Source organism: Dipodomys spectabilis, unplaced genomic scaffold (assembly GCF_019054845.1).
Source record: "Dipodomys spectabilis isolate Male_0828 unplaced genomic scaffold, ASM1905484v1 ptg000219l, whole genome shotgun sequence".
Taxonomy (NCBI): Eukaryota; Metazoa; Chordata; class Mammalia; order Rodentia; family Heteromyidae; genus Dipodomys; species Dipodomys spectabilis.
The window spans coordinates 4,926,705-4,945,770 of NW_024870896.1; the positions used below are offsets into that span (position 1 = coordinate 4,926,705).

The 19,066-nt window shown below is 34.1% G+C and overlaps 1 long non-coding RNA gene across 3 annotated transcripts in view; it reads right to left on the reverse strand.

Moving 5' to 3' along the window:
- Positions 1-14,106: 14,106 nt before the first annotated feature.
- LOC122123011 overlaps positions 14,107-19,066 on the reverse strand; it is a 38,351-nt gene continuing 33,391 nt past the window's right edge. For all 3 annotated transcript variants that reach the window (XR_006150229.1, XR_006150227.1, XR_006150228.1), the window contains 2 exons: positions 17,312-17,352; positions 14,107-16,046 (listed from right to left, as the gene is read on the reverse strand). This is a non-coding gene — a long non-coding RNA (uncharacterized LOC122123011). The remainder of the gene's footprint in view (positions 16,047-17,311; positions 17,353-19,066) is intronic.

A 19,066-nucleotide genomic window follows, 5' to 3' on the forward strand; every position in this document is an offset into this window, starting at 1 on the left:
AATCAATATAAGTTAAGTGAGAATAGCAGAGCGTAACCTTTCCATTACAATCCACTTAAAAGTTGTAAACACACTTTAGCCAGCAGCTGTGTCACTATACAGAAAAATATCTCAGTTTCCCCTGTTTATCATTTTGATCAATAGTTCGTTACTGCCTGGGAACTGCTGAGTAACTTCACATGAAAGATACAAGTGTTGGTAGAAAAATATTGAAGTTACCAGAGGAAACTGAACTGATTATAGCATTTATATTCAAATGAAGGAGTATATTTAGATATTACAATATAAGGTCAGCAATCATTATTGGAGAGAATATTCCAATATGAATTTATGACTATTGAATCTGTATTGTCATATTACTTCATTCAACAATAATTTATTATTGTTGTGGTTATGCATGCACACATGTACATATGTGTACCAGGGCCAGAACACTGTTTCTTAGCTTTTCTGCTCAAGGAGCAATAGCTTGAGGCATGACTCCATATCTGACTATTAAGTGATTAATTGGACATACAAGTCTCAAAGATTTGCCCACCCAAACTGTCTCTGAACGACAACCCTCAGTTCTCAGCTAAGATAACTGGTGTGAGCCATGGGTACCTAGATTAATTTTTGCCTTAAAGTTGCCAAGACATACTACATTTAGATCTTTATACGGTCTATTATTATTGCCAGTTCTTTTTAGATTATGATCTACTATAGCATTTTAGTGCTTTGATACCATGTATAAAGCCCTCTATCATATTTCTAGAAATCACTCCTCTTTGAAAATGTATACCATAATATTTTCCACAAACCAATGTCCCATTCGTATTTTCCCCTTGCACCTGAAAAATCCTAAAATTTACTTTGATCCTGAGGAGGTACCCCGAATAACCCGTAACAGTGAGATTAAATTCAAAAAGAGAACGACTTCAGACTTACATAATCTTCTATAAAACATGATTTGGCTAAAATTTTTTAACAAATTATACACATTTTAATACATCATTTTAATTCAAAGTTTGTGACATTATAGGATTGTTTTTAAGTTGTGTATAAATAGATGAATTAGAGATTCCAAATCAAATTTCACTCTCAATTTACTTATATTTAAGATATTATTTTCATAAGCATTAAATGAGGGGACTTATGTGTATTTATCTTCATATATGGCCCATACACTCAGAACTCAATAAATACTTTATAACTAATATATGCAACTGAAATTATACATTATATAAAATGTAATAGCAAAATAATGACCAGAAATCACTACTAAAACTGTGTGAATATTTTTCCTATAAACTGGTTTATTAACTATATCAGAGAAGGCACATGCATTTGTCATTTCACATGAGTGGAATACAGCATCAATAAGAACAGTTGGTACTCAGTAACAGGTGAAAAGTAAACTTTGAAGGATTTTTAATATCAATTTGTGCATGCATAATATCACAACAACTGAAAATAATCCACTTTGATAATTTCCTAGTACTATTTGATTAAACAAGTTATTTACTATTTAATGAAATAATTTCATTTATCATAACAAGTATCCTTCAAATTATATACATCTTTGAACATATTACATCCTATTGGTTAATTCCTAAAAGTGAAATTATTAGTGAAAATGTGCTAATTTCCATCTGATACATATTTTGTACTGTTTTGCTAAAAGTTTTTTTTTTTTTTTTTGGTTGGCCGTGGGGCTTGAACTCTGGGCCTGGGCGCTGTCCCTCAGCTCTTCAGCTCAAGGCGAGCGCTCTACCACTTGAGCTACAGCGCCACTTCCGGTTTTCTGGTGGTTTATTGGAGATAGGAGTCTCACAGTCTCTCCTGCCTGGGCTGGCTTTGAACCGCGATCCTCAGATCTCAGCCTCCTGAGTAGCTAGGATTACAGGCGTGAGCCACCAGCGCCCGGCTTGCTAAAAGTTTTTAACACATCAGGAATTCTAAATTCCCCAGTTTGTACACACATATACCTGCTAATCTGATAGGTGAAAAAAAGAAATGATAATTGTTTCATTTCTCATATATACATTATCTATATTTCTTGTTTTCTATATTCAATTGGATATATGCAAATTTTCTTATAAAATTAAAGTTGATAAATTTTAACATATTTTATATGCTTGTGGCCATTCACAATACTTTGTCTCTTAATAACCATTAATTTATGTGCTTTCCAGCTTTGTATTGTGATGTTTATCTTGTTTAATTAATTTGAGTAAGCATTTCATAAAAAATAAATATGGTATGTCAGCATGGCTCTTTTTATGTCCTGGTGCTGGGACTTGAAATCATGGCCTGGGCATGGTCCCTTAACTGATTTCCTCAAGGCTGACACTCTACCTCTGGAGCCACAGATTCACTTCCTGACAGACAGGAAATGAAGGTTGCAGTTGTAAATAAAGTTCTAAAGCAGCACAGGTACAGTGCATTAAATTATAAATTAAATTACAGTAAATTACATGCTGTCTATTGCTCCTTTTACTAAACAGAGAATATAGTAATTACAACAGAGAAGATAAGTCCTTTAAACCGAAAACTTTTACTGGATCATTTATAGGAATTTTTCCAATGAATGGGCTCACTAAACAAATCATTGAATGGTAATTCCATATAATTAAAACTAAGATTTATACATTGGAAATGTAAGAGGTCTGAAAGGACACTGTCATCATTTTTAACTCTTTTTCTCATACCAAAGTAACATAGGCTGACAGATTTATTTTGCCACCAGCGCCAGGCTAATTTCTTTTTTTCTACATTGCCATGTTCTTCCTTCTCTTGTGCCCAATGACATGCAGATGGTAATCGATGACAGACAAAAAATGCAGATGTATTTATAAAATAAACTTAGATACACAAAGACGGATAAAAAAGAAAACAAGACCAATTAAGATTGTTTCTCAAAACAGAGGTTTTGTTATTTATTTTCCACATTCAGTAGAATAAAAACTCTGAATTTCTCCTAAGACTCCAGAAGGGTAATGATTAAATCTAGGGATGATAAACATCTCAAGAATCAAAATAGCTTCCTTTTAATGCATGATCATCACAACAGACATGTAGTACAAAGGTAAAAATTCATTCAAATACAAGCAAATGATGTTTAATTTTAATTTCCCTTACAATTCAAAAGTATCATTAGCTCACTTCTCTTCCATTAAATTCGGAATATCAAAAGCAGAATCAATTCTATGTTAAGAGAATTCTTATCTGATGTCTACTGTATAATTCCCTAAATGCCCCGAGTCTATGTTTTAACCATGGAAAGTATTTCTAATTAAGGACATGAAATACATATAAATTTTTTACCCTACTTTTTCCATTAGCAAGCATCCACTTACTCTCTAACATATTCTTTCCTTGCAGGTTTAAGCAACTATTTTATTATGAAAGGTGAAGGTAGAAAGAAATGGAGGAGAGGAACATATTTTGTTCCCCGTGGAGGAGCAAAGAACTAAATCTTCTCTCATTCTTTTACTGTTAATGTCATAAAGCAAAAGAAGCTGTTCAAAAACATGGAATGGTTATCTTGTGTTAATTTTTTAGGGGAAGGCAAGAATATAATAATCAATCTGTGTTAGAGGAACTCATTTTATCACAACTGTGTATAAACCTGTGCCTACTTAGCAAGCATGAGACCCTGAGCTTAAATCTCAGAACTACTCAAAACACCAAAAATATCACATAAAACTGTTTACTTAATAGCTCTTCTTAACTACTCTTTATTAAATTATTTGCTTTGGTAGCCAAAACATGTATTAGTCCAGGCGCCATTGGCTCATACCTGTAATCCTAGCTTCTCAGTAGGCTAAGATACAGACTGACTCTGACCTTAGCTGAAAGGTCCAAGAGGCTAGCTCCAAATTAACCCCCAAAAAGCAAGGCTGGGGGTATAGTGCCAGCCAACCAAATGAGCTTAACAAGTAAGAGACCCTGAGTTCAAACCCTAAAACCACCACCAAATATTAAAAATAAAAAATTATTTTACAACTATTTGATATAACATCTACTCAGACAGAAACAGTTATATTTATGTTCACCTTTATACAAAGGCCACATAAACATAGTCTCATTTCAGATAGCCAGGGCTTTGACAACTGGGTATCTCAACTATTCTTGTATAGAAAGATCTAAACAGACAAGGACTCAGTGCACACCAATCCTTATGGATCCTGGATTTAAGAGCATTTCTCTGAAATATTTGGAATGTGATAAGGAACAGCTAGGAACTGTTAGATTCAATTATTGGAGGAAAATAATATATTTTATTTTATGAATTTTATCAAATGTTTTATAGTGTGGTGAGAGAGTACTATTAAGAGTGTTTCCATCATGTTACAGTTGTAAAATACAGGCAATAATTCTAAAGTGATAAAGTACATTTAGTTCAAATTGTCTAGTAGCACCAGGATAAAATAAAATATAATGTATAGTGCAATCATGACTCTACCTGTTTTTGGTTAGATTTTTTTTTAACAACACAGTGTCTTGCTATTACCAATACAGCCTCCTAATTAGCAAAAACTACACTCATGTATCAAGGTGTCCAGCTTCCCTTCTCTATTTGAAGAGTGAAAACTAGATTTCCTATAAATAGTAAAAGATTTTTCCACAGAAAATAAAATTATTCTCACTCAGTAAAAAAATGAAACAACAGAGGTGGGAAGTATACAATGTGCAAATAATTGTGTTCTAAATACTGTACAAACTTGAGTATACATCCATTTTATAAAAATATTTCTGCAAGCTGGGCGCCAGTGGTTCACGCCTGTAATCCTAGTTACTCACGAGGCTGAGATCTGAGGATCTCGGTTCAAAGCCAGCCCAGGCAGGAAAGTCTGTGAGACTCTTATCTCCAATAAACCACTAGAAAACTGGGAGCGGTGCTGTGGCTTAAGCAGTAGAGTGCTTGCCTTGAGCTGAAAAGTGCAGGGACAGCGTCCAAACCTAGAGTTCAAGCCCCATGATCGACCGAAAAAAAAAAAAAATTCTGCAAAACATGTTTCTTGTAGGATATAGACATGTACTATGTAAGACTTCGGAACCTTTGGGAGCACAAATTAGTGAAATAAACACATTGTTATCTCAAATATTCCAAATAAGATACATTCAGGCGTGGCTAACAACTATTAGAGCACTATGTTTTGCCAAATTAAGGCCTTTCCACTGAATCACAACTGTAAATGCTACATGGATATAAAATATCAGCTAAAAGGCAGGGGAAAGCAACTAAAAAGTAAACTCTAGAGGGGAGTGCACTCTTGGAGGAAAGAAACTTCTCTAAGGAAGTCTTCATTATTAAAGAATTTTACCTATCAGCAGCCTCATTAGAAGCTGTTAGGCAAGAAGAAAATAGTCTCAGAAGGGCAGAGCCTGAAATTCTGTGATCAAATATTGGGGAAATATTGTATTAATGCCTAAACTGCTGTACAGGACTTAAAATAGCCCAACTGCGCAAAGTAATAACATGGCATGCAGTTTCTAAAATATGTTCAACAATTTCCAAGCTGAAATCTAGTGAGTGAAGAAAGAAAAATATAGTACAAAGTCAAAAGAAAGTGAAAACATAAACATATCCTTGAGAAAATCCAGATGTTCGATGTTGTAATTTTTTTATAACAAATTATAATTATACTTACATCTTAAGACATAAGGAGAAATGTATATATGGTAAATAAATAGGATTATTGCATCTAATATAACAAAATATATATATATATTTTTTTGGGGGGGGTCCGGTCCTGGAGCCTGAACTCTGGGCATTGGCACTGTCCCTCAGCTCTTCAGCTCAAGGCTAGCGCTCTACCACTTGAGCCATAGCACCACTTCCGGCTTTTTTCTTTTTGCTTATGTGGTGCTGAGGAATCGAACCCAGGGCCTCAGGCATGCAAGGCAAGTGCTCTACCACTGTGCCACCTTCCCAGCCCCAACAAAATATATTTTTAAATGAAAAAATTTCCTAACAGAAAAACATCTGAGAGAAAATTCACAGGTGAGTTTAAGAGCAAACTGGAAACAATAATAGACCTGGAAACAGATGATGAGAAAATTGTTCAAACTGAAAAATAGGAAAAACATGGTTTTTTAAAAAAATTCAGAGTTGAGCACCCAACAGGAGGCTGAGATCTGAGGGTCCCAATTCAAAGCCAGCATGGTCAGGGATGTTAGTGAGTCTCTTATTTCCAATTATCTATGAAAAAGCCAGAAGCAGAGCTGTGACTCAACTAGTAGAGTGCTAGTCTTGAGCACAAAAGCTCAGGGACAGCACCCAGGCTCTGAGTATAAGCCCCACAATGGGCACAAACAAATACAAAAAGCATCTCAGGAATTTGCAAAAAGTATCAGTCTAACAGATACACAATGAAAATCTAAAGTCTAGTGAGAAAGAAAAGTGTCCAAAAATGTTATTTTGTAATTAAGTGATATTCCCTCAGATTTCATGAATAACATATATTCACATCAAGTAAGAAAATAATACAAAAAAACCATTCTGAGTTGTAGTATCAGCAACAATAGTACAATTCTGCCAGTTGCCTGTGGCTCCCGCTTAGAATTCTAGTTACTCAGGAGGCTGTGATCCAGAGGATCATGGTTTGAAGGCAGCAGGAGCAGAAAAGTTCCAGAGACAGTGTCTGCAACATTTCTGGTGGGAGCTGCTGCCACAGCAGCACAGCAGTAGCAATGCAAGCAAGCATGAAGACATGATTTTAAGCCTCAATAATAGCAAAAAAAAAAAGGGGGGGGGGTAAAAAGAATCAGAGATAAAGAGCACAGTAACAGAAATAACAGCAATTGAAATATTCACTGATGTTAAAAAAAATCAATAGAAAACCATGTACTGGGAGCTGGTGTCTGTAATCCTAGCTATTCAGAAGGCTGAGATCTGAGGATTATGGTTCAAAGCTAGGCGGGGCAGGAAAGTCCATGAAACAATTATCTCCAATTAACAACCAGAAAACAGAAGTGGCACTGTGGTAGAGTACTAGTATTGAGCAAAAGAGCTCAAGGACAGCACTCACACACCAAGTTTAAGCCCCATGACTAGCCAAAAAGAAAAAAAAATTAAAAGTAGCCAGACTACAAGTGTTAGAAAAAATGGAAACCATAAGACTGTTTTCAATGAATTATCTTTCAATATAGAGAACTAAATAAAAAATGCTTAAAGAAATAAAATTACACAAAAATATCACTGGTATTCTTACAGCACAAGTGATAAATGAAGATAAATGAAATGAATAATGATAATAGAAGAGAAGATATCAGGAAATAATGAAAAACATGGGGACTGGATATCTAATTATACATTAAAATTGGGGAAATAATGCTATTGTAAAGATAAAAGCTTTAACTAGAATTGGAACTGTGGGTTAACTGATAGAGGACTAACCTTGAGCAAAAAGCTAGGGACAGCACCCAAGCCAGGATTTCAATCCCCAGGGGCAGCAAAAAGGCTTTAACTATGAAGCAAGGTTCAAAAAAGGCACTCATATTTCTTAAGCAGTCTCTAACGAACATGGTACCAAGAAGTAAAGTGAGTAAGCCCTTTCAATTCCCCTGGTAAAAACCAGGTGTTTCTGAAGTATACAATTCCCAATAAATCTGAGGACATACCCAAAGCATCATCAGTGATAACCCTCTTCCTTCCCTGAAAAATATCAGAAGGGTTAGAACAGATGGAATCACTGATGGGTAACATCTATATGATATTTAATAATAGCAGACATGAAAAGATTCTATCTAGGTACCAGTGGCTCAAGTCTATAATCCTAGCTAACCAGGAAACTGAGATCTGAGGATCACAGTTTGATGCCAGCCTGGGCAGGAAAGTCTCTGAGAATTTTATCTCCAATTAACCACCACACAGCTAGAAACCACACAGCTAGAAATAAAGCTGTGGCTCAAGTGGTAAGAGTACCAATCTTGAGTAAACCTCTAGGGGACAGTGTGCCCAGTACCTGAGTTCCAGCCCTGGTACCAGAAAAAGAGAAACCTTTTCTAATTTTCCAATTACATATTTCTATAGTTATTTATCATTTGATTTTAAAATCAATCACTTTGTTCTTATACCTACATCTATCAGAGGATTAAAAAAAAGTAATTAAATTCATGTGTTTCTCTTTGCAACATTGGAAAACATGAAAAAATCCTAAACTCAAATGACATTGTATATCTACCGCAATATCATTCTTTCTCCTTTACACTCTATCATGATTCATAACTTCTCACTAATTCTGTCACATGTGTTTATTTAAACAAACATTACTAAATCTCCTAAATTTGTGAAATTGTACCATAAGACAATAAAAAGAAAAAAATCCCTGTCAAGTAGGAGCTCATTAAATTTACTTTGGGAAAGAAGACAAAACATTAGACATAAAGTGAATCAAAATTGGTACCCATTTGTATTTAAAACTTTATAAACACATTTTTAAAGAGCTGGAAATGGAAATTTCACACAAAAGAGACTAATATAGTTATTTACATTAAGGCGTATTTATAAACCCTATGATACTTCAAATCTCTGCCATTCAACAAGATTCTCAGACAAATTTGCCATTTCAACATAGATTCATTCATATGTTCTCTCCCTCTTAGTACTTGGCTCCACTAAAATATATGGTTAATGTAGTGGCAATGCCATATAATATTATCATTAAAGGGAATCATGACCCAACAAGACAACAGGGTTCTTGTGAACCTGATAATGCCGAAAACTGAACTAACAATTACTTTTGCCTAGGGCAATAAAGTTAGAAAAAAATGTTAATCTTACTCAAAACAGCTGCTGAAAAGCCATAATTAAAACAAGATAAGAATGAACACACCCTCCTTATTTTATGTTTTCAAAGTCCATCTAAAAACCAACAGTAACAACGTATTCCCCACTTTGCATCTCTTAAAAATCATCATCCAAAAGCATGACTATTCTCTTCTGGACTGAGTAATGTGAAAGGCATATATGTTTTCCTCTTTCCTAATTAGTGTTTTCTTATTGTCTCTCATCATTAACCAGTACATAAACATTTCTTCAGCATGCCTTGAATTCTAATACTAAATCACTGAACTAAGTAACCTCAATGAAAATGAAAGACTTTTAAGAAACACTTATGATAGTTAGCATGGTAGGATGCTATACCAATACCTTAAGCAATCTTTTTAAATTAGGAAGGTCAAAGACTATATATATATATATATATATATATATACATATATATATATATATATATATATGGATAATAAAAACACTAAATGACCTCACTGAAGTGGGCCAATGCAGACTGTACTATATAATTTCCTCTAAAGATGAATAAAAGTCAGTAGTTAGTGAATACATTCTGAAATGTAATTTCTTGCCATTAACCTGTTCACAGCCTCTCTACAACATAGTTCTTCCATTAAAGGAGAATTTTCAACTAGAAGAGTGAATAATAGTGAAATAAATCCCTCCCTAGAGACTGGATAGCATATACCAGGAGCACTATTTTCCTCTGTTTACAACAACTAGGACCCCCAAGTTTTCCTCTCTGGATTGTCTTTTGAGAGAACACAGTGAAAATAACACCAATGATACATATCATAAATGCAGGAAAGAACACATGTAGTATATTCTAGTACTTAATAATTATCAATGAGCATTTTAACCAATCCCAAGCTTTCATCATCAAATTGTCTAACCTATCAGTTGCTCAGTTCACTAATACACTAATACACAATCCAACTCTATAATTCCATCAGGGATGGTATCATCTTCCCCCCAAAGCACACTATCGAACAGCCACCTTCTATTGCATCTCCATAAACACTTATTTTCTTCCCTGACTAGGGCTCATTCATCAAAATTTCACATTATTGTCTAGGTAAGTCAACACAGTAATGCTATATTGCTAGGCTTTGTAAGGTAATGGAAAGTTAAATATGAATAGGAAAATATCCCTGTCAATAGGAGCTCATTATTTATAGTATATTAAATGTAAAAAAATTAAACAAACTGACATATCAGAAGCCCAAAAAACATTACGTATTAATCAATGGTACAAATGGAGATAGGTTGGAAATTTTCTGCACTCACATCAGGTAGGAAAGTACAATGGACAATATACTTCTGATGATTCAACTTCTTCCCCTGACTCAACTGGTAAAGGCCATTGATATCTTGTCCTTGACTTCCATGAGAATAATTGCCACTTATTACCTTCGAGAACTACCTAAGTGTTGACTAAATGAACATTCACTTTTCCTTTCGACACTTCACTTCAAATTCTATCTTCTTTACATCTGTTTTATTAACTCAATTTTTAGCACTATCCTTATTTTGTCCTTCACTTATTTATCATTATGCTTCTAACATTATTTTCACTTGACACGTTTCACACATTCCTTTATATAGCAATCTTGATAAATCTTTTCAGCCATGACTGCTGAACAATTCAGCGATCTTGCCTCAATGAACCATCCTAAATGGATAATATATGCAAGACCAGATAGAAACAATACAAGTGGGAAGTCAAATGATAAAGGTATACAAATAAGGCCATTGGGAATGTGAGTTCTAAGAAAAATCAGTACTCTCCTATATACAAACAATGTAAAATGCTGAAGGAAATCCCAAATTGTGCAATTGTGATACATCTTTATTATATTCATATGCTGATTCATGCAAATCACCCCCAAGGTATAGGCACCTATGCTGGACTGAAACTGTTAGCATCATTAATGGGCACACTATCAATTAAAAGGAAAACCTTCTGATTTGGTTTTAACATAATTAAAACCATTGCCTCTCCATCTTTCCCTGCATCTTTATCTAAAATAATGGTGGTTTTTTTTTTGCTGTATTTACACAGTCAAATGTGTTTTTAATTGCCATACAAATGCCAATAGTTAGCTCATATATTGTAAAATCTGATTCTTCATTTATTTCAGGGATAGCATATTCTCTGGCTTTTCAGTAAATAAAACTATCTACCTGATTATGAATTCTCAACATTTTTCAACCCTTTCAAGCTAGAAAATCTGAAATATATTCCCACTGTCACTAATGTTGTCTCTAGGAATCATGTCGAAACATGTCTATAAGAAAGAAGTCATGTATTCAAAGAATTCTCTATCTCCAAACTATAATGAATCTCTAAACTTCCTATTTTCAACGTTAAAAACATTACCTAAAGGTTTACTATAAAAACACATCTCACCAGGCGCTGGTGGCTCATGCCTATAATCCTAGCTACTCAAGAGACTGAGAACTGAGGATCACCGTTCAAAGCCAGCCCGGGCAGGAAAGACTGTGAGACTCGTATCTCCAATAAACCACCAGAAAACCAAAAGTGGTGCTGTAGCTCAAGTGGTAGAGTGCTCATCTTGAGCTGAAGAGCTGAGGGACAGTGCTCAAGCCCAGAGTTCAAGCCCCAAGATCAACAACAACAACAACAACAACAAAAAACACATCTCTTTCCTTAACAAGAACTTTGAGAGAAATCATACTTCCCAACACAATAATGATAAATGGTGTCATCATTTACTCAGATGTCATTTTGTTTTCTTTTATAAGGTATTTATTGAGACATTGTCTCACAATGTAGCTCAGGCTGTCCTTAAACTAGCATTCTCTTTCCTCAGACTCTAGAGTGCTAGAATTACAGGAGTATTACAAAATATCTAGCCACTTACTCAGCTTTTAAAGTATAAATCTTAAATAATAAATCTATTTAAGTAATAAATCTATTTAAATACCATTACACCTGGCAACATTAAATGTTTTTATCAGATCAGACTAGCAATACTTTAAAAAGACATCCAAGCTGGGCACTGGTGGCTCACGCCTGTAATCCTAGCTACTCAGTAAGTTGAGATCTGAGGAATGAAATTCAAACCAGTCCCAGCAGGGAAGTCCGTGAGACTCTTAGCTCCAATGAACCACCAAGTGACTCAAGTGGTAGAGCATTCGCCTTGAGCTGAAGAGCTCCAGAACAGCACCAGGCCAGAATTCAAGCCCCACAACCACAACAACAACAACAAAGAAAACATCCAAAATCCCAGTATTTTCATAGACCTATGTAAGCCAACAAAGAACCACAAATTTAATGTAACTGTGAAATGACCATAAATTGCTTTAATTCAACCTTTGCTTTATTATCAGTGTTTATATATAGATATCATCAGTAGTGATCTTGGTCTTACCTAACTTTTTTGAACATATAAATACAGGAAACTGGAGTAAGACATTGCTGCATATACCCATAATACCAACTCAGGACAATCACAAAGGAGCATTACAAAAATGAGGTCAATGTTGGTGACAAAGGACAAACCTATCTACAGAAAGACAGATAGACAAGAGAGTTTGTAGACAAATGAGTGATTATACAAGAGAATTTCAAAATCTTTTAAAACCTTAATAATGCAGATGTGAGTTGAAAATAAAACATAGCTCATTAAACAAGGCAATATTTGTCCAAAGCTCTTGAATAAGAAAAAGCTAGTTTTGAAAAAGCTGAATAGAGAGTTATGGGAAGAAACATATTTTTAGAATTTTTATAATTCTTAGTGAAAAAAATGGCCAATTTATAACTTGATTTTCTTGGGGAAAATTTTTAAAAACAGGATAAAATGATGGACCTTATGTAGCAAAGTATGTGTTGAAAATCTTTGAACACATTTCAAAACATTCAAATAAATATGGGATTGGCATTTTAAAATAAATTATATAGTTTGCCTTGGAATTAACCTAATGTACTTGATTAATTAATTGTGAGATGTGTCATAGGTAGGTTTGAGGCTTTGTGCAAATAATTGGCTCAAAAACAATTTTCCAAAGAAATAGGAAGTTGAAATTATAATCTTGTCCTTAAAGTATTCCTATTTCTTTGTTTCCACTAGAAGGTAGGACTTTAATGTGAAACTACAGAGATTATAGAGTATTGATTTGGTTATTCAAAAAAGAAGGAAGAGACATGGCATCTATACTAGGTAAGGTGATGCGTGCCTGAAATCCAGGCCATGGAGTAAAAGAGAGTAGAACTGCAATCTGAACAGGGCCTGGCTGGACAAAAGTGCTGGATACTTTGTGCTAAACACACTACAAACACTAGGGGGCATGGTTCAAAAGTAAAGTGCTTGTCTATCATACAAAGTCCTGAATTCAATTTCCACTACTGCTCTCTCACAAAAAGAGATATTCTTTCAGAATATATTATTATAAATGAAGAAAGAAATGCTAATAAAATAGAACTATGACAACTGATAAAATATGAATGTCATACTGTATTATGTTGCAATTTTAAACTATGGATTCATTTAATGGGAATGACCAGATTAATTAGAAAGCAAATGCTGAAACTTTTTTGGTTTAAAGGGACATAATGATTGTAACTAGATATAGTTCACAGACTAATAACACTATAGATGATGGTGAAGAGAAAAAAGAGGAATGAAGAAAGTAAAGTGAGAAAGAACAAAGCAGAGAGCAAGTCAATCTTAATGAGGAATTATGTGAGGATTCCCCATATGAATCTTGCAATTCCAAACATAAAATTAGTTGTAAAAGGAAAAAGCCCCGTGTGAGTGGTATACTTAATAGTTTAGGAAGAAGTACTGAATTTGGAAATTTTTCAAGGCTTCTAGCTCTGAAAATCTGAATATTTCTTGAGATTGAAAGACAGGAGAGTATTAATTCTGTTATTAAATACCCGTGAATATTTAGATTTTTAAATACATGGCCATGTTTCATTTAAATCAAACTTAATACTTTAATATATTACTTCACCTATTAGATTGGCTGAAAAAGTAAAGGTTATTAATAGCCATCAGATATGTTACCTAAAATTATAAAAGCTGTTAATAAGCATCAGATAAAATTTTATGAAAATTAGCACTGCTGTTACAAAATTGTTTTATGGTTCCCAGAAAGCTTTTGGCATTATGAAAATAACAATTGAAACCAAAAGCATACATGAGTTAGGATTCAACAATACCTCGAATTCTACTATATAGAACTAGGAATCCAAAATTCATTAGACTAGATATAATTTTAAACAATACAATAATTTGTGTACAATCAAAGCAAGTATTTTAAGTTAACCTACATTTCCCAAAGTAAGAAATACTTCAATATATCATCATGTGAACTTTATTTCCAATTAAAAGTAATATGTATTTACTGGCCTGGAAATATATCATCACATATTAAAGAAAATAAAATGTTACAAGATTACATTTCCCATAACAATCATTCAGAATTTCACATAAATTTATAGAACCTTAGACAACATTAAATATATAAGATATGAGATTAACTTTTAACATTTGTCACACTTGGAAGATGGAAAACAAATAAAGATCAAAGACTGATTTCTATCATTTAATTCTTCATTAATTTTATGGCCATTTTCAAATGTACTATTAGCCTAAATGCAAAGGTGGGTATCAGGGGAAGATATATAGAAAATTGAGATTTAGGAGCCAAGACAAAAGCCTAAAATACATTCCTTCCATTATTAACTCCATATTACAAGTTTGAGGATTCAGAAAACTGACACAAGAAGAAATTATTTTTCTCCCTTTTGATTTTTCTATTGACCTGACTTTCATATGATAAAATGGAACTTATACCATAGGCCAAGGATAAGAAAACTATAGACTTTGTTCCAAATCTGGCCTATTAGCTGTTTTGTGTCAGTTAAATTTCACTAGAACACAGTTATATACATTTGTTTAAGGATTAATCATAGCTGATTTCACAGTTTGATGGCAGAGTTGACTATTTGCACCTGTATGGTCTTTTAAGGCCTCATTCCTTAAAAACAAAGTTAGGTTATCCCTACCAAAAAACAAAATAATATTTTAGTAAAATAAAAGTATATGGTTAGAATACTAACATTTTAAAAGGAAATTTCACTGTATATAAAATGGGTACTATATAAAGAACACAGATTATACTTCAGTATCTAGTTAAAAGAAATGAATTATAATGAGAAAGGTGAAATGGATAGCAGCATATATTTAATAATTTAAATCATTAAATATTCTGTGGCTAAAACAGACTTTAAAAGAAAGGGAGTATTACAATCTTAAAATCCTAGCAATTGCTTTTTTTGCTAACACTAAAATAAGATGAGGCAATGTTAATGAATGCTCTACTTGTATAAACTTGCCTCTTTGAGTAGCAATGAAGGCAATAGTTCCCTGATGGACAAAACAGTTTATAATCTATAAATAGATAGTTAAAACTTCAAATAAACAGAACTTTATATTAACTACACTTAGGTTAAGTAGAACCCAAATTAAAGTTGAGATGATGTAGAACAAACTAACATAACTTTGGTACTGAGATTTTTATTCCATCCAAAGAAGAGATCACTACCAAGAAATTGATGGGACTACATTTTCTATAAGATGACATCACCATGGCTGTAAATGTCGAGATAAATATCTGGCTCTCTGTTAAACATTCAAAGTTGTGATGACATCTTAATCTTAGGTTTTAGCATTGGAAAAGAGGCAAAGCACAGTCAGTCTATTTCTGACCAAGAATGAGACCCATATATATTCAACAAAAGGGTAAACTAGAGGGTATACACCAGATAGGAAATATTTAAAATAATTTTAGGTCTTGCCTAAAACTCTGGACTTTCTGACACAAACAAAGGGGAAAGTATTTTACAAAACTGGCACACACTAATCATTCACCTATGTAGAATGCCTTATTATTGTTTACTGTATAACAAAGGTCACCAAAGAATTTTACTAAATACACTGCTCACACAAACCACTTTTACATTAGCAAAGCAAAATGTGAACAAAATGAAGCAGCAAATATACAACCATAGAGGGAAGCATAAGATATAATGAGAACATTTGTTATGTATTCAAAATTCTAGGCAATTACTTGCCGAAAAGCAGGTCACTTTCTATTTCTAGGCAGTCTTCTATAAAAGGAGTGAGACACAGATGCAGCAAGATCCCAGAAAGGATAAATGATGGCAATACTTGGGTGATATGGATTAAACCACTGCAGAAGGTATAGGTAATGCACTTGTCCAAAAGGCCTCTACCTGAGAGAGTATAAAACACAAGATTGGAAATGGAACCAGACCTTTAACAAATGGATATGATATCATATTTAAGTATCTACTGGCATAAAAAAGAACCCTACAATCTTGCTTTTGTTTTTATTTTCCAGAGCTGACAACCAAACTCAGGGCCTTGTACTTGCCAGAGAAATGCTCTTGGACTGAGCTAAATCCCCAACCCCAAACCCCACAATATTAATGTTAAATTAAGGAACATAAGGAACATAAACAGACTTGATGAAAGTGTTGGAACTATTATCTCCTTTGCCTGTAGATTGTGATTTGAGTAATTATCATGCGATGTAAACACCTATTATTTATCCTTTCAACCAGCATATAATCTTTTTTTTTTTTTTCCATCGATCATGGAGCTTGGACTCTGGGCCTGGGCGCTGTTGCTCAGCTCTTCAGCTCAAGGCTAATGCTCTACCACCTGAGCCACATTCACAGGTTTTCTGGTGGTTAATGGGAGATAAGAGTCTCATGGACTTTCTTGCCTAGGCTGACTTTGAACCACAATCCTCAGATCTCAGCCTCCTGAGTAACTAGGATTACAGGCATGAGCCACCAGGGCCTGGATTAATCATTTCTTGGTAGTAATTAACATACAATTTTAAGAGTCATAATTCCAAATTTCTAATAACACACTGTATATTCCATATTATTTCATAGACTTCCATTCCAGAAAAAAATCCAATTTTTGTAACATCCAAATATCTATTCTGTATGCTTTCATGGCCGTTCCTCTTACAAATTCTAGTAGTACAAAAGGATATACCTTATATTTCAGTTATCAATTTTATTAAACACTATAATAACAGACCTGTACTTTTTTGTGTGTACATATCTTGGGACCTGGGAATTGTCCCTGAACTTCTGTGCTCAAGGCTAGTGCTCTAACACCTGAACCAGCTCCATTCTGGAGTTTGGGTGGTTCACTGGAAATACTAAGTACTGATGGCTTACAACTATAATCCTAGCTACTCAGGAGGCAGAGATCCTGAGATTGTTATCTCCAATGAACCACCGGAAAACCAGAAGTGGTGGTAGAATACCACCCTTGAGCAAAAAGAACTCAAGGACAGCTCCCAAGGCCTGAGTTCAAGCCCTCTGAGTGACAAAAAGGGGGGATGTCTCTAAAACTATATAACGTTGTAACTTTGAACAAGTTAGACAAGAATCTGCTTTATAATCAGCATGGCCAAAATAATAGCTTAAAATAAGAATATAGTCCTTAATCAACTTACCTTCAAGAAAAGTGTCTTTGGTCCTTTGTTTGGAAAGAGGCCTGTGAAAGAAAAACACAAGGAATGCTTAAAATACTTAAAGAATCTTAGTTTGTTTCTTAAAGGAAAAGATGTTAAGACTGTTTTACCTCCCCAATACTTAAATATTCCTTAGCTCCTGTCTGCTCACATTGGCCATCCACTAGTACTAGAAATACCTTAAATTTAATATTTAGTAATATCCTAACTTCAAACATGCAGCAAGCCCTATTTGATATTGACTTGGCTTTTGTAATATCCACTCACTCTTTCTCAATTTGCCAAAATTCATGTTTTCTACTATCCTTCGTCCAATGGTACATTTCAAAACAGTTATTATCAATTAGCAAATTTTAAAGTAACTGAGTATTCATACAAAAAAACATTTTAGTCTTTGTTTGGATAATATCACACTAATACTGTTTTGTTTTTGAGATGGGCTATCACTAGGCTTGAACTTGCAATACTTCTCCTTAGGCTTCTGAATAGCTGAGAATACAATGATGTACCATAGCACTTGGGTAACATCACATTTTGTAACAAGATGGGAGAAAGTAAATCAAAATACGTAATGTTCACTGAAACTCAGTATCAAAATTAAAGAATGTTTTCATTTCTTCTACTATATCACTCCAGAATGTGACAATCTTGTAGGTTCCTAAAATTCATCTAGAATATATTGGATTTTTAAATATTGTAAGTTAATAGTTTTAATATCACACTGGACAAAAATATACCAACAGCTGGCTCTGGTGGTTCATACCTGTAATTCTAGCTAATCAGGAGACGAAGATATGAAGATCATGGTTTGAAGCTAACCTGGGCAGGAAAATCAATGACACCCTTATCTGCAACTAACTACCAAAGAGATGGTAGCTCAAAGCTAGCTTTGAGTGCAAAGGCTCACGGACAGTACCCAGGACCTGAGTTCAAACCCAAGGACTAGCAATGTATATGCAGAGTTACTGATTCTTACCAACACTATTAAAGAGTGCCGTCTACAATATAAAGACAATTACTTGGATTGATACAGATATGTCAAGCAGTGGAGTATCCAGCTTATGCAACTCTGGCTGGCCTTACTATACTTCTGATTCCACCTCCAAAATGAGTAATTTATAGGCATGTACCACATTTGGCCCAAATCCTTACTTTTTAAACTCATAATCCTTTAGTAAAATCAGAGATTATAGAAAAATTATTAAATGCTATAACTAGAATATACCTTAAAAGTGAGTTTGGATCACTTATCAACCTCCAATAAATTTCTAAATTATTAACTATAAAATTACTTTGTGATGTAGACACCAGTGGCTCATGCCTATAATCCTAGCTACTCAGACACTGAGAAATGAGGATAGTGGTTTAAAGCCAGCCTTGGCAGGAAAGTCCATGAGACTCATCTCCAATTAACTACCAGAAAACCAGAAGTGGTGCTGTGGCTCAAAGTGATGAGTGCTAGCCTTGAGGCAAAACCCTGAGTTCAAATCCCAAGACTGACCACAACGCCCCCCCCCCCCACAAAATTACTTAGCATACTCACTACAGTTGGTTTCTATTTATTTGTTTATAAATTACTATAACACATGAGAATAAAACACAAAGCTTAGCTTATGATTTCATTAATAATGAATTTGCCACATAGTTAATGAGCTAAAAGCAGAATATAGAATTGGATATTTTGGGTCATATTTATGTCTATCAATGGCCTAATATGTACAATATACAATATACAAT